General features: G+C 40.1%; 1 protein-coding gene across 32 annotated transcripts in view; it reads left to right on the top strand.

Moving 5' to 3' along the window:
• The window catches only part of ADGRL2 (adhesion G protein-coupled receptor L2), a 155,631-nt gene that overhangs the window by 32,760 nt on the left and 106,253 nt on the right, over window positions 1-16,618 (top strand). The window lies entirely within an intron of this gene.

The following is a 16,618-nucleotide window of genomic DNA, read 5'->3' as shown; positions in this document are numbered from 1 at the left end:
TCTGCCTCCCCCTCTCTTCTTTCTGGAATCTATATAAATAACTAGTCCCCAAAAATGGCAAAAGCCAAGATTAAAAATTGAAATACGCGGTATTCCACGCTCACTGGGTGATTTCCTGAGCTCTAATCCTAGGCTGTCGTGGCTGGGGCTGTGTGTTGTGCTGACAGACGAGCTCTGCTGAAGTAAGTTGTTCATCTGCACGTGTGGACACACACATCTGTCGGGGGTGCGTCCTCGGAGCCTTCACAGAGGTTTCTGAAGGTGGCTTAGATAGCTGTCCTCCCCTCTTCTCAAACCCTGCCAGGATATGTTAGAAGGCTGGCGTTCCCCAGGGTGCTGCAGGCCGGGGTGGTTTCCTCTCTGGTGCCAGTTGTACGGACTGTGCTCTCCTGTCGGTCCATCTGCGCACTGCGGTGTAACCTCGCTTCTGTAGCACAGTAAGGACCAACAGCTGAAAGGTGAAATGCTTTTCAGCCTCTCTCACAGTAAGAAAGGCGAGTCTGGATTAGGAGATTGGAATTACAAACCCTACGACTGGCTGGTTTGGTTGTAATTGGTGTTAATTACAAATGCACTTACACTGCGAAGGTGGTTGCACTAGTTGAAACCAAAGGTGTAGACATCTGTGTAGTAGAGTCATCTATGTTTTTTTTTTTTCCCCTGAAGTTTTAAAATACTAAGGAATTTTTTTCATTATTGCAGTTGTTTAAAATCCGTATATTTAGTGCATTTTACAAAGATCCAGGCACTTGCAGTTTAATGCTGTGTGGTGGTTGAAAACATTTGAAAGCAGAAAGGAAAAGTGGATGAACAACTTGCTGTGATTTCGTTAAAGTTGCAAAGAGCGTGCTGTAAGAGAGCTTGGAAAGGAAAAAGTCAACCAAGAACTTCTGCAGATTGAATTTTTGCTATTTGCAGAAAGTTAATTTTCATTGTCATCTGTAATATTTCAAGTTCATTCTGTGCTGTCCCTGTTTTTCTGGCTTGTAGTAGCCAGTAGCAATCTTTTGATGCTTCAGTTGTGAATTCACTTTTTTAAAGTCTATACAAGAGCTGCTTTTTCAGCTAAAAGAAACAGGAAAGGAAATTGGGAGCAGATAACAGAATCATACCAAATTAATTGTAAATTCTTAAAATAAATGAAATACTGTGGCTCTGTATACTGGAAATGAATATTAATATAGAGTTGGCTTCCAGCCACAGAAGCAAAATGAATACCGCATTATTACACTTTCTCACAAGATTACATTGCCTTCTGCTTCAGTAATGAGAGATGCCAAGTATAACATGCTTTAGTAGCACTTCATGCCTGGAAGTACGAACATGAACAAAGGTTAAAATAAGAGCATCTAACTTTTGGTAGAAATAAGAAAAATCTTTAATTCTCTCGCTCGGAACTGCAGTTTTTTATGGAATCCTGTGTGTACGTGCGGGTTGTTGCAGTTAGAGGGGGAGATAAAACCTGGCTGAATGCCCTGCTGTTACATTTTAATGTTTCTGTACAGCTAAACGGGGAGGAGGGGGGGAGATCCTGGGTGTGGACAACTGATTCATTTGCTCATATAATGAAACATTTTCCAATCAAGAAAAGGCTTCATTACTCTCCCAGTGCCCTAACTTTAACTCACCAGGGAATTAGCAAGCAGGCACAGTTATACGAAGGCTATAATTTTGTTTTAGTGCTGCCTATCCAGACAGGAGTCCTATCTTCAGTTGAAAAGGTCTTGGTTTTGCTTTGTTTTTCCTGGCTGTGCAGTCCAGATGGGATTGCTTTTGAAGCAGTCCCTTCCCTCAGTTAAAATGCACCTGGAACAGACAAGTGCCGGCAGCTGGACGGGAGAACCACACCGAGTTATTGTACACTGCTGATAGGTCTGATCAACAGCAGGTCAATGTTGTTGTGCAGGGCTCTGAAAAATGTTGTGACTGCCATCAACACCGAGCACGGCAGCCCTAAATAAGGAAAAGATGAGAGGAAAAAGGAATGAAGAGCCGAAGTCATGAATAATAATGTCGTTTCTGGAAAGTATTTTTCTGCCCCTTTTTCCTGGACTGTTCTGCTATAGGCTGTTAAAAAAGGCAGAATGAAAGGACTGCCTTGGGGAGTGGATTGGCTTGGACATGGACAGTAGCTGTGTGAGTCCTGCCCTGTGCCATGGGGCAGAGGGAGTGTCCCTGGGAGCCCCCTGTCCCTGGGAGCCCTGTGTCCATCAGAGCCCGTGCCCATCGTGACTCTCTGGCCTCCCAGGAGGGGTTCCTGCTCCCCTCAATCCCTTGCAGCTGAGTCCTGCACCTTTACTTCTCCTGTTTTATACAAACTTGAGGAAATTAATTACTTTTGACACCGCCTCTTCTTTTTTTTTTCTCTTCCCCCTCCCCCTTCCTAATTAGGTGAAATCATCCAACAAGTTAGAAATTATCTGAGAAAATACAGAAAGTCAGAGAGTGAGATCACACATGCCTTGTTTCCATAGCAAAGCAGAGTAGAAAGCTTATTATACATATTATTGGTTTCTCTTCAAGCAAGTTAAGACAGATACACTAATATGCATATGAAAAAAAGATGTCAGAGCTAAACATTCTGGTGAAGATTGGTTTCTGGACTGTGTAGGTTTCGATATTTTAAGCTTTATCTTGCTTACAACGTCCACCTTTTTGACTAGCTTTTGATGCCGTTTGTTTTCATTCTCTCTTCTGCTGCTTGAAAAGCACAAATGCTTGGGAAGCACTGAAACAATTTTCTTTGCCTACATTCTATTTTAATCAAGGCTTAATACAATTTTAATTCATTTTCTTGTGAATTATTATCTATGCTTTGTCCAAAGGAAGAAGCATCATGCTTTCATTATCTATTTAATTCTATTTTCCTGAAGGGAATTAATGTTTTTAAAGAAATCCAGCCTGTCTTTGCCTCTGAATGTTTGTTTTAATGAACATTACACTGAGAAAGATATTTTCTTATAAATTCCAGTTATGCCAGCCAAAGAGCTGAGTGTTACATTGGAAGCAGTTTTAAGTGCATGCTCAATGTTAGTGCATTTACTAAAGAAAAGACATAATAATTACAGATAAAGGACGTTGGGTCACTACAAAGATAGTTGCTATTTTAGTGTGTTGCTTCAGATCTTCAGCTTCCTGTCAAGCCACTCAGACATGGAGTGTCTCAGGCATATGCCACAGGTACTGAACTAACTGTAAAAGCACACCAGTTTTCCTACACATTTATTGGGAGGTATTAGTAGGATTTTGCTCAGTATAGAAATTAAAAAAAACTTGTACCCTGGACTTGAGTAGAAATCAGCTTCTGTTAATCAGTGGATTTGGGTTCTACAAGGAGTGAAATCCATTATGGAGTCCCACAAGAGCAGACAGGAGCACAAATTTAGTTTGTAGCCAGGGAATTTGTGTCAGTGGGAGCTCTGGGAAGCACCCAGTGAGTAGGAACTGCGTGGTTCCCGGAGTTTGCAGAGCATCCCTAAGCACGCCCAACTCGGGCCAGGCAGTTGTTGCTCACCCTTGGGAGGGTCACTCTAATAAACCTCCCAGTACTGTCCTCACTGATGTCACATGTTCCTAATGTGTTCAGGATTCTTTAGCAAATGTTTTTTTCTCAGTTGGTTAATGCAGACTATGCAGATTTAGGACTGGTGTGAAGGGTTTCTGCAGAAAGCGGCTGCTGCACTGGGTCCTGTTTCTACCCTGGCAGATGATGCCATTTTTCCACGGGATATGCTGGTGCTTACTTATCTGGGACATCTTTTTCCTTTAATGAGGGAGATGTAGGCCTAGCACATTTTCTAAAAAGGAAATTGCTTCAAAGCAAGACCAAACTTCTTCTTTAAGAAGAGTGTTACAGTTTTCAGTTGCATTTCCAGGAAACAGAGACAGACAGACTGCCTGGAAATCCAGAGATACTTTAACATGCTGGCAGTGAATACCCTTTTATATATTCCCAAAGCAGTGAGGTCTGCAGGATTCTGTGCTCTAACATTACATTTCTGAAACCAAAGCAAACCCACCATTTTAAATACTGTACTAACATTTAAATGAGAGTTTGCTAGGAAGTGCTAATGTAAGAGCCTTAAAATTTAAGCAAAGAGTATAAATGCATAATTACTATGAGATGAGTAATAGTATTACTTTTCTGATCTGCTGTCTTCACAGTTACTGGAAAACACTCTCCTTGATGAGTGGAGATTTTGCATATTCCCAGGCTCTATTCAGAAGAAGAGAAGAGCCCTGTAATGTTTAGGATGACAGAAATGAAGTGTGCTGTGCTAAAGGCAGAGGCTCTATTTTCAGAGCCCTCTAAGCTGCTGCTTGAGTTACTGTCTTTAGTTGCTGTAACCTTGAGGGGTCTCAGTGGGCAAGGCGAGCTGTGCAGTGACCACTGCAGGGAGAGGGGACTGACTTACCCTTCAGCTGCACTCACATCGGTGCCTAAGGGGCTTTTCTTTTGTTAAATAGAAATCTGAGTATATTTTAGATTAGTTTATTTTGATAAGGTACCTTTCCAAGAACACAGTAGCAGAATTTGGACATACATGTCTAAAAAAAACCACACAACAAATAGGCTTCATTGGTATGCTGTTACTACACATGGAAAATTACAGAAATTTATTTTTTACTAAGAGTTGTATGTTAAAAATGTTGCATTATTTTTCATTCCTGTTCTTTGTCGAGTGGAAGAATACTGCTTGTCTTAGTAACAAGGTTTTTTATATAGTTTTAACAACACTGTCTGTATATTGTACTTTCGGGTCATAGTGTAAAATGGTAAGTATAACTGCCTGAAGCATCTGATATCAATGAATGCCTCAGCACTGGCTTTCTTATTGCATTTAGTGTCCTTATGATCAGATTATAAAAATTATCATAAAGTATAATGATTTTAGATTTAATATTTGTTGCTGAGTTCTACAGGCCCATAATGGGTTTTATACTTGCAAGCAGATCCATTGATGCTCGTGGGCTGCCTCTGTGAGTAAATGGCACAGAGTTGGTGCTAATTGTGTGCTGTGCAGATGTCTCAATAGCAGGGAGTGTGTACAGTGAGAGCACTGCAGAAGAAGGACTCATGCAGACACTCTCATATGTGTTTCATGTATGTGCCCACTTCCATATTCGTGTTCCAGACTGTGTTACATGAGGAAGAGGAGATGAAACCATTCACAGAGAGAAGTTCTTGGCTTGTCCATCCATACTCTTGTCATAAATGCACTTCCTAGTATGGAAGCTCCTTAAAGCGTGGAAGAGACGCTTAAAAACTCTCTGGCCTTTTGCAGTGGTTAATTAGTGTCATATTTACTCATTAATGTTGGCTGTTTGGAAGAGTACAGTTGCTCCTTGTGATTGTTTTTATTTTGTTATGTTTAGATTGCAAGTTTGATTGAGACCCAGGAATGGGGGATACTTTTCCAATCGTCATTCAGGTTTTTTAAAAGATTACTACACTTTTTACATTTTTAACAGAGGATGTTTGGGTGACTCTGTAAATGAGCCATACCTGAAATCCACAGCCACAGTACAATAAATTGAATATGCAGTTCTTTCTTATACGTAGGAGCTGAAAAAATCCTTTTGCTGAAGGTGTCCCAAATTTCTGCCCTTCCAGACAGAGTCTTGAACTACTTCACTGGCTTTCAGAACCCAATTGTGCCGAAGCTCTTTGTGTTTCTGTAATCTCTATCTCCTCACTTTCTTTTGAAGTATAAAGAAATAGAGCTGTACAAATGTTAGCTCTGTTTGTGGCTCCTCCTTTCACTCAGGGACACAATTCATCCTCGTCCCAGCGACGCTGAGGCACCCTGTAAATGTACCCGAGGGTGCTGGCAGTGGTAGGGCACATTCCCTGCTTCTTCCTTCTGAGCTTGGGCCGGTCCAGGCGGTTGGGAACGTCTCATTCTTTTTGTTTTCTCGATTTATACTGGTGTAATAATCCCTGATGTTGTCTCGGTGTGTAAAAGATGTGTGGGGGAGACTCGTTGGGAAGCAAAATGAATTCTTTTTCATCTGTTGCCGGAGCAACCCATACATGTGAGAAACCCGGGGGGACCACATAACTTTCAGTTGTTGGATACGGCACTCGGTGAGTTTTATGAGGGATCTTGACGGTGGAAGGAAAGCTGCCTTTTGTGTTCTCCCTTGTCAGGGCCTGTGATCTCTCTCTCAGGAATTGGGCAGTTTTGTTCTGTTCCAGCAGAAAGTGCAATTAATGCGAGGTGCTGTTGGAGCAGTCTTCCTGTTAAATTTGAATTCAGTAATTCATTTAGGAAACCTGAGAGGAAGCTGACACTGAAACCAGATTTGCCTTTGTGCTGCATTTTTACTTGTAAAAGCAATGGGGAATGTTTGCCTTTCATAGACTTTGGTGCTATTTCATATCACTTCTGTTTTAACCATCTTTTGAGTGAGCTTCAGTCAGGTTTGGCTGCTGCCACTGGTCCTGTTTGTCTGTGCATGTGACTTGATCTGCCTTCCATAGTACTTCACATTAATTTCTCTTATTGAGCTGCCTCAGTTCTTTTCTCTAACTTATTGGATTGCCTGTAATATTTCGCCTTTTTTAATAATTACAAAATGTTACTTTAAGAATTAAGTTGGTTTTTATTCTGCACCACTGAAAGTCTATTGGAAAAACGTGGGTTTGTGGCTGAGAACTGATCGTGCTTTCTAGTGGCTTAAGATAAATATGCTTTTAGTAAACAAAACTGAGCAGTTTGCTGCTCAGGCTTTTGCATCATTTAATTTGCACCAGATGAAACTGGCATGCGTGAAGAGTGAGGCATGGAAAGTACTAGAGGGCAAACGGGTGGTTTGTGATGTGGGTTATTACCCATAAAGATGGATAGAGTCCACAAAACATCACTTCATGTATTAATGCACCAGCTGGGAAAAAACCCAAAACATATCAGCATTGCATATCATGCATAAATTGTTTGGTTTAGGCCTTCAGTTGAAATCCTGATCAGTAATACACTTTAAATCTTTGTGCTGGTGTAAAGATATACATATACATATATATATATCTTCATATCTATAAAAAGCATCTGTACATTTTTAAAAATTCACAATACAAAAGTCTGGAAGTCATCCACATGTAGACTGTTTTGAAGGATTGATGATGATGCACAGTGTTTTGTTCTGCAGTGTAAACTAAGTGCTGACAGAAAGTCAAGAAATACATCTAACCAGCAGTCTTTCCTTTACCAGTTACACTGTAATGTAGTAATATAACAATTATTTTCCTATATGTTTTATATGTAACAGTATAACAATTAATTTGCTGCATAAATTATTTTGAATTTCACATTGTTAAATCAACAGAGTGCTAACCCAGTGCTGACAACAACTCCAGTTAGGATATTTAACCTTACCTCTTTGCTGCATTATTTTCTAGCTCTTGGATTTTTTGTGAATCCATTTTAATAGTATTTGTATATTGCCTTCTTTTTACAATGAGTTTTTTGAAGTATGAAGAGAGACTTTGTGAATATTTGCTATTAGAAGTTTGTCATCGTGTTAATGCCATTTGTAACAGACACAGTAATTCCGACTTTATTTACCTCAGAGCTTCTTCATCTGTTTTGATCCTTCTTATTTCCTTTTTCTATAGGGCTCATTAAAAAATAAAATACAAAAATATAGTGACAATAACAGAGACAAACTTTAGTACAGAAAATCTTTGGTCAAGGTGTGGATGATGGTGACCTAAGCAAAATTTATTCTCTTGGTCCTGTTTCCATCTGGAGTAAGGAGTCAGATCGTACAGGGGGAGGAGGGAAGGTGCATTTAGAAGCATTTAAAGATGTTAAGCAACAATAAAACTCTGTAACCATTTAAATGACAGCAGCTGACTATTTGAATTAACTTTGTGTTTGGCTTAATTTTGGGTCCTAATTATTCCTAACTTACGTGAGTAGATTTCAATTATACAATACTGCAGGGATTTGTAGCTAAGGCAACTAAAGGAATCATTTTACATAAAGTACTTTTGTTCAACTGATTAGGCAGGTTAAAATGGAAAGACAGAAAATGGGAACTCTTGTCTGATAAGGGCCAGTGAGTTGTTACCAATGACACTGTGAAGGAATAACACAGGGAAATCTCATTATTGAAGATTTTGAGAATTTTTTGCAGCATGTTTATGTCTTGATAGTGTGGTGTTAGTTAACCACTCACGATTCTCCTGAGTGTTGACAAGAGCTCCATAAAAAGACAATGCACATTTTTTTTTTTTTTGTACTCTGGTTTGGTCTGCATGAGGTGGCTTTTACTAGAAGCTTGTTAACTAAAAAATTTGTTGTTAAAAAGACTTTTTAATATATATTTATGCCAGTTAACCATTTAAATGTGCAAAAGATGCTGCTGTTCACTGCAAGATATTTCACGGTTTAGACGTGAAGGCATTTTTAGACATACAGCTCTCGTCTTCAATATCCTGTTTATTTAGAATTGCTGTTCCATGAAAGTAGTTCTAAATTGTCCTACGTTCTTAAGATAACCTGGGGGAATTAGAAGCCTCTGGAATCAATTCCTGTTTGTATTACTTACACAAATATATACCCTTCATTAGGAATTAATTTTTGAAAACATTACCTGAGCTTAAAACCAGGCATTTTTATGCATGTAGATCTATATTTTGACAGTGTGTACATATATGCTCAGCTAAAAAATTTCATTTTTATTCTTTGAGCATTTGTAAAGTCACACCTCCTAAATGAGATCTGCAGCATAGGTAGGTGTCTCCTTTGGATGATAGCAGAATAACTTCCCTAGGCTTAGAATGCTTAATTTTGGTTTTCCTCTGTTTTTCAAGCTCAACTTTTTTGGTTTCCTCAGCCGAAATACTGAAGGTTACTGAGTGCTTGTTCTGCTGACAACACAATAGCATGTCTGCAACCTCAACTATTAAGTCTGCTTTTAGAGCTGTCAGCTTTGCCCCTGTCACTCGAATATACACCTGGACCTTACAGTCAGATACTTCAGGAGAAGCACTGCGGTTGTTTTCTGTGTTTGTTGTGTTTAGCAGATCAGAATTTGAAGTACCTCTGATGAGGACAATGTAAGGCTTTGATACTGTTTAAAGGGGAAAAAAAGAAACACCTACAAAGCACACGGTTAAAATGTGCAAGAGGAATGTCTAAATTAGATCCCAAATAAATACTTAAAATAATAAAATTGAATAATAATAGATCCACATGTATCTCTTTCCTCCCCTGTGACAAATTCCATTTTTCTACGGGAAAAGGCTTATTTTTGATAAGATGTGTGCTGTTAACATCTTAATGCTGCACACTTTCAATTAGCACCGCTGACAAGTTACTTAGGAATGTCTCTGGAGCATGTGGAGATGTGTACAGCTTCTCCACGGCTGCTGTTTGCTTTGCAAAGCGCAGGTATTCAGATTTAATTATCAGAAGGTGTTTGCAGTAGGCAGCGTGCCTTGGAAAGGCTCTCAGTGGCACGGCTCGGGTGCCCTCCCTGTGCCTGGGCAGGGGACATTTGTCTGGCACCCTGGGGTGGATGGTCCTGGGAGCAGGACTGGCAGGAGACACTCCTCCTTTTTTAGGAAGGGGTTTCCCCCAGTCACCTGGGCATTGGACAAGTGGGACAGAGGTGGAGCTGTCAGAGTGCTTAAATAGATGGAAAAAGGAGAGATCCGTGCAGCCACTGAAGCTTGGGAAGCCACTGTGCCAGTTGAATGGGCATTTTCTTTTCAAGAGGGAAAATTGGTTCGAAAAAGTGTCATTCTTTGTCAGAATTTAGTACCAGTTTGACTCTTAACGTGATTAATGTTGCTTTGTGGGACCCTGTCGCCTAAAGTCAGAGTATTTACAGCCTGATTTAGTTATGAAGATGGTGAAGGGTGTCCCAAATCGTGTGCAAGGATTCACAAGTGTGGATGTGAAGACTGTGTCTGAAGAGAGAAACAAGATTTTTTCTGAAGGGTTCACTTCCCAGATAAACTGGCCCTTTCACAGGTAGCTTAGGGATTTTAGGAGTGCATATACTTTTACTGGAATGGAAATTGCCTCATTATATCTTGATCTTTCAGCTTTTTTCTCTCAGTGCTAGTCAGTACTGGAAGCTGCAGGGGAAGGTGTCAAAGTACTTAAAGGCACAAAGTAGCCTGCTTACAGTGGACATTTCTTAATTATCTGCTGTCACTGAGTACCAGTAGATATTTCCTGATTTATTGCTTAGGATATTAAAAAGGCATTTAACTAAGTTATATTTTTAGGTTTTGGAGTACAGTACTGTGGTCATGAATCTCCTTGTCTTTTGTCAACTTTTATTTTAAAGACACTGGCATGGAGCGAATTTCTCTCTCCTTCGGTTCTCGCCCCATTCCCAGATCATTCACGGAGTATAATGAGTAATGCTGTTCTCTTGTAAACTTTGTCGTTCTGTTTCTCTCCCTCCACCGTCTCCACCATCCTTTTCTGATGATCAAGGCCACCTCACAAACCTCAGCTGTGCAGAGGAAATCATTCAGCTTCTCTGCATTGTCTTTCCTAGCCTTAGTCGGTCACCTCATTCAGCAAACTCGTCACTTCTCACACAAAAGGAGCTTCCTGCTTTTGTTGTACTTAAGAAATTTCTGGTTATGAAATCACTGGAAAACATTTTGGAAAAAACACCTGCGAGTTTAAGATGTGCTCAGAACATAGGAATGGAAAAACATACTACAGGCAACAACACCAGTTATATTTTGCCAGTTTGTTTAGCTTTATACAGTGATACAAGTCACAGTGCCAGATACTTTAATTTTGCAGCAGGGTTATAAATTTTGCTATATCTAATTGCAACAAAGTTTTTCTGCTCAGCAGTTTTTTTCTTCTTGCTGAGCAAGTAGTGTGCTTATGTGAACAGTACTCTGATATATAAACTTGGTTTATGGATGTTTAAGGGCTTAGAATTTTCTCTTTAAACTCAAACTTAATTTTTTATATATTTTTTTTTTTATGAAAAGATTTTATGGCCAACACATGCCCCGTGAGAAAAGGAAGAAGTTACAGATGGTCCAGAGGAGCGGGTCTGTTTCATACATAAAAACTTCATGTCAGCATTTCAACAGAGCATTTTCTTAGGGTATCTCTGTTATCACTGACACTTTCACATTGACAAGCATATGGGATGTAGTGCTGAATGTGTAAATTGAAATGATCACATCTAGCATTTCCCTGTACCAGGTGCCAGCTTGCTGCTGCAGCTCTGCACTTAATGTTGAAGGAGGAGTGCTAGGAATAGTTTCATTTGCTAATTACCTCTTATCTGCAGTGCACAGTCCTTGGGCAAACAGCTTACCCAGGTGTTTTTGAGAACACCTCTCTGGGCAGTGCAGGATTGCAGGTGGTCCTGTGGTGACAGGACAGGGTGCACAACATGTAAGAAATCTCTACCCATCTGTGTAGGGTTTTTTTTTTTTTTCCCTCTCTTTTTTTGAGTCTTCAGTGAGGAATAGGAGACAAATTTGCAAGGATTTTCCTGTCCTTACAGAATTTGTCAGGGTGAAAAGCAGAAGCTTTTGCACAGCCCGGGAAAACTGTGTGCATGTTTGTTGTGTTTGAGGTTTTTTTGATAACAAACCTGATTGTCCTGTCTTGTGATTTCAGTGGAAAGAAAAGTGCCTACATGCCAGTGAGAGTTTTGCAAGGACCTGCAAGTTAAAATAAATAAAATGTGGTGGTTTAAGGAAGTGGTGGAGTCTAAATTGCCTTTCAGTACTCCTTTTCCAGGATCCAGTTTAACAGGATTATATCATTTTACTAATAACACTTTGATCTGTCATTTATACAAAAAGGCAGGCTTTCTGAAGCGTTTGCCTTACATGTTCTTTTGGGCTAGACTTAATCACTTGCAGTACTGATAATATTTTCTCATTCTTCAAAAATTCACATTACAGTCTTGTGCTTAATAGGACTGTGGTTTGAGTGCAGAATGGTAAAAAGAACCATTTAATTCATAATCCAGTAATTCAGACAGCTAAATTATGCCTCCCTTTACCTGATATTTATTAAAATGAATCCAAATAAACTTCAGAAGCGTTGATGTCATCCATTGGCATTTTAGAGTTCTTTAATGCTGTATAGAACAGATACATTCCTTACTATGAGTAAGTGCAACATCTGTGTCTTTATTTCTTCTTGCATTTTTCCACACCTTCTAAGAGTTCTAGTTTTCATTCTCAGGCATTCTGTGCAGTCTAAAATTCATGATGTTCACTTGAGCATCTCAAATATATATATATATTTATAAATTCTCTTGGGCATGTATGTATATATATATGTGTATGTATATATGTGTGTGTATATATATATATATACAAACATACATGCCCAACACAATTTTATTGGTAGTTGCACCTTCACGTTTGTTTTTTGTTTCGTGCCTTTAGTTTGCAAGTTAATATTTACCAGCACTCAGGAGGTGTAATATAGCAACTTGTTAATTACAAAGAAAAGCACCCCACACCTAACAAACAAAACCAAGGGAAAAAAAACCCCACAAAAAACAATCCAAAGGGAGAGGGGGGAAACCTGATCGATGGTAGTACCAGAGTTTGGAATCTTGGTGAAGAAGATTTAGTTACTAATGATGCTCTCTTTAAAACCAGAAATGAAGAGTTAATAAATATTTTAATACATAGTTAATTGATAATTACAGGGTCTAGCAAATCAACAGGATTTTTTTTAAATCTAGCTTGAAAATTACTCCTAGTGTATTCAAAAAATACCAGTATTGATCCCAAAGCCTGTTTTAAAGGATCTTGGGTTATTCCCAAAGTTAATTCCTGTATGGTTCTGTGAAAACAAATACCTACATATCTCTGTCTTCATCTCTTTCATTTCTTCTGTAACCTGTTTGGTTTGCAGTGTTACTGCAAGAAAACAAGCAGATTGTATTTCAACAGCTGGAAAAAATTGCCATTTCATTATCACTTTGAGTAGGAGTAAAACTGATCGGGGTAATAACTTCAGCTAATACATGAGGCAAAGCTGACAGTCGTGGGTATTTCTGAACATGTTGGGAGCCTCACTTGTGTTTCCATCAGGGAAAATACGGTGCTTTAGACACCTTAGAAATACAGCCCTTGATAAGAATTCTACTTACTGAGAAATGCTTCCTTATAAATGGCTGCGTTTCTCTCTGCCTTTGTTTAGATTAGAAAGACTAATCAAAGTTAGACCACATGTATTTCATGTGGCAATCCCAGTGAATTAATGCTGGTTTCCTTTACTGCTGCCTTGGCTGTGTTCCTACCCCGCTGCTGCTTGGCTGGTCCTGCTGCTGACCTGGGAGGGTGCTGTGGGGATGAGCAGCTCCTCTGTCTTGCAGGGAAGTTCCTGGAGAAGAAAATGCTCTTTTGATAGTGGAAGAGAATAGCCATGTGCATCCATTGAGTTTTTATCCACCTCCTGCTGAAGTCTGGTCTTGTACGAGCAAATTGGTTCGAAGTGAATTTCTGAATTGGGAGGGGGAAGTAAAAATGGCAGAAAATTTAACAAAGGAAAAGGGGTGTCTTGAGAGCTTGGGAAGGTGTGCAGTCGAGTGTAGCTCAGAGCGTTTCATGAACAGTGAACTTCCACTGCTGTGGTGTTAACATTTCTTCATTTTATTAAGGAATAAATCATGGGATGAAAGGTCAAGTTAATTGCCCTAAAATACAGAGGGAGTAAACACTGGAAGCCTCCAATGACCATTCAGAGGTCCTTTCCTCTCAAACTAAGGATTCTAAAGGAGACCTTTTTTAAAACATAAATTAATTCACCTACTGTCAAGTAAGTGTCATCTGGCATTTGTTGCTTAAAATATATATTCATAGTTGGAGAGTTTTGACTAAAAACTTAGCAGGTACCAAAAGGATAGTTATAAATATATATATATATATACATAGTTATAAATATATATATATATATCTTACAGGTGGAAAACTATCCTACATCTGTAGTCCCAAATGGAATGAGGCTGGAAAAATACCTGAGCATGCAGTTACTCTGCAAATCCGGCATCAGTGGGGACATGAGGGCTGATAAAGGGCTACCCTTCTCTGTGACAGTGCAGTTTTATGGTGGATCAGATTAACTCTGCAATTATTTCCTCAATCTCTCACCAGTGTCCCAGTTTTTACAAAGCTTCAGTTTTCTGTCCTAAGAACAAGTGTTGCAGAGTGTTGATATGCTTAGAGATGGAGGCAGCTGCTTCATTGTGGGTGCACGCTGTAGGTTCCTAGGGGTACAGAAAGTAAGTTTAGGGATCTGTTAGGCCCTGTATTTGCATCTGAGGTGCCTAAAACAGGATGATGAGAGGATGACAATGGTGTTTCACAGCTCTTGTTTCTGCTAAGGTGCATTAACCAAAGGAAATGGGTAACTAGCAAAGACCAAATAGCATCTTGAGCCTAGGAATTTATTCCAGGCTTCTGAAGAACTCATTTACCTTGTTCATGGGGTCAGTTCTTTAGGTGACTCCTAGACCAGGAAAAACAGGTTTTTCAGAGAATACCTCCAGGCCAGGTAAGGCCTCAAACCTTTTAACTCTGATTTTCATTATAATGGCTTTCCCAGTCCAGGCATGAATACGCATCTGGGAGGCTGATCTGTTCATCCTGAAATAACCTGAGCAGAAAGTCAGATCTGCCATTTCTCATATCTTGTCTTTCTGATATTTGTTGTAGCAGTTTCACAAGTTTTACTGTGAGATTTATGAGCTCAGCAGGGATTGATCATGTAGAAATAAACTGAATTCAGGGAGAAGTGGACACTTGCACAAACCCATGATTTTTTCACTCCTTTCCAAAACTCGTAATAAAAAAAGTGGGAAATATTCATAGTGAAATATTTTATATTGGGAAAAAAAGAAAGTGATTTTAAGGGTCGTGTTTATGGCATCATATATTAAAAAGTAGTTCTTAAGGAAAAGATTAAATAACATTTCAGTCTTATCATATTAAGCAAATTCCGTTTCTATATCCTGTAACTTAAATTTACTCTTTGTCTTTAGTAGTATACTGTGTTATGTCTTCTAACCACAATATAATGACTATTTGAAGGATGATTTTGGTTTTTTCCAATTTTTTTGCTACAATGTATGTTTCTTTTGGCTTTACACTTTCTTTTTGGTCTTCAGCTTCATATCATTAAGGCTATTTTGAAGAATATGTCGAGGGAGATAGAGGTTGAGCTGCAGAAATAAACTTCTATTGTTTCCATCATACCGGTGTTTCCTGTGATCTCTCCTTTGTTCTGTCAGCAGCCAAGGAGTTGTGCAGTTCAGTTCTGTTTCAGAATGTGGTTGTGGGTGCTCTCAGGCCTTTGCTGGTGCTGTCCTCGCTGGTGTGGCAGGCGGGTGGTGCCCGGGCTCGGCGCTTTGCGCGGGCGGGTTGCGCGGCACAGCTCGCCTGGCGCAGGAGGCGGCGGGGCTGCTATTTTGGGAAACACAGGCTGCACTCTTTCACCTTTTGACATGGTGTATTTTCTGTTGTCGGGGCTTAAATGGATCTGAGTCCGAACAAAGGTTGGTTGTTACAGCGGCAGCGGAACTGCAGATTTGTTTTGTGTGCTGCGTTCACTGGAGGGAGCTGCACTGTGGAGTGGCTGGGCTTCCAAAGGGCTGTGGAACAGGAATGCACAGGCACTGCAGGTGTTAGCCAAGGCACCGAGGAGGGGCACTAAGCAATAAGTAAATTGTGTATATGCTGAATACTTGTAAATATAGGAGATTAGTAATCTGGAGTCGTACATGATAGTAAATCTCGAATCTCATTTGAATGAAACAGGATGCCCTAGTTCAAGAAGAGTGGTGTCCTACTTAATTGAGGTTTTTTTAAAATAAATTTGTACTCCAGAAAGCAGAAGGGAAAAATACAGATTTCCACGGCTGTATTTGATATGACTAGTGCTGGAATTTGTGAAAGGCAGAGATGCCTAAAAGGAGAGTTTTGATGGAAGGGAGAGGAAAGTAGCCCTAAGCAAGTGCTGTGAGCAGCCCTGGGGGGACTCCATCTTTAACAAAGGAACAGAGGAAATGTAGCTGCGAGTAACTCTCTGAAGCGAGTTAGCTACGGGTAAAGGAGGAGCTGCAAAACCTGCAGGTGAACCCAGACAGTGCAAGAGCCAGGAAGGCTTTCCTTGGGAAGCAAGCTCTACGTTTTTGCTCTCCTATTTTACTTTTTCCAGTTTTCTAATCCCACTTCTCAGCCTTTTAAAAATGTTTACTCGCCTAACACGTGCAGGGAGTGTCCAGGCCGTGGGACCAACAGCAGTGGGATGTGTGTCCCGTTGAGTGGCCAGCATCAGCCTGGCGTGGGATTGGGAGTGCCAGGCCCGAGGAAGATGATCCCTGGCTGATCCCCACGGGCAGCAAAGGCTCCCCCTTGGCAAGAGGCAGATTGCAGCAAGGCAAGGTGTTCCTGCAGGGTGGGAGGAAGAAAATACTTCTTGTGCAGGAAAAGCTGCAGCCTCTCAGCCCAAATACATTTGTAGCGATTAACATGCAGTGTCTCCCGTGGAACAAATAATGAAAAACAAATATTGTGTTGTTTTTCTAGTAAATTCTGGCGAGGTTTGGAATATTTGCATGGTGTCTGAGGGAGAGAAGCCTTTGGTCACCCACT

This window comes from Myiozetetes cayanensis, unplaced genomic scaffold (genome assembly GCF_022539395.1).
Source record: "Myiozetetes cayanensis isolate MyiCay16 unplaced genomic scaffold, myiCay2020 scf12, whole genome shotgun sequence".
Lineage (NCBI taxonomy): Eukaryota > Metazoa > Chordata > Aves > Passeriformes > Tyrannidae > Myiozetetes > Myiozetetes cayanensis.
This window is presented reverse-complemented; position numbering and strand designations above follow the sequence as displayed.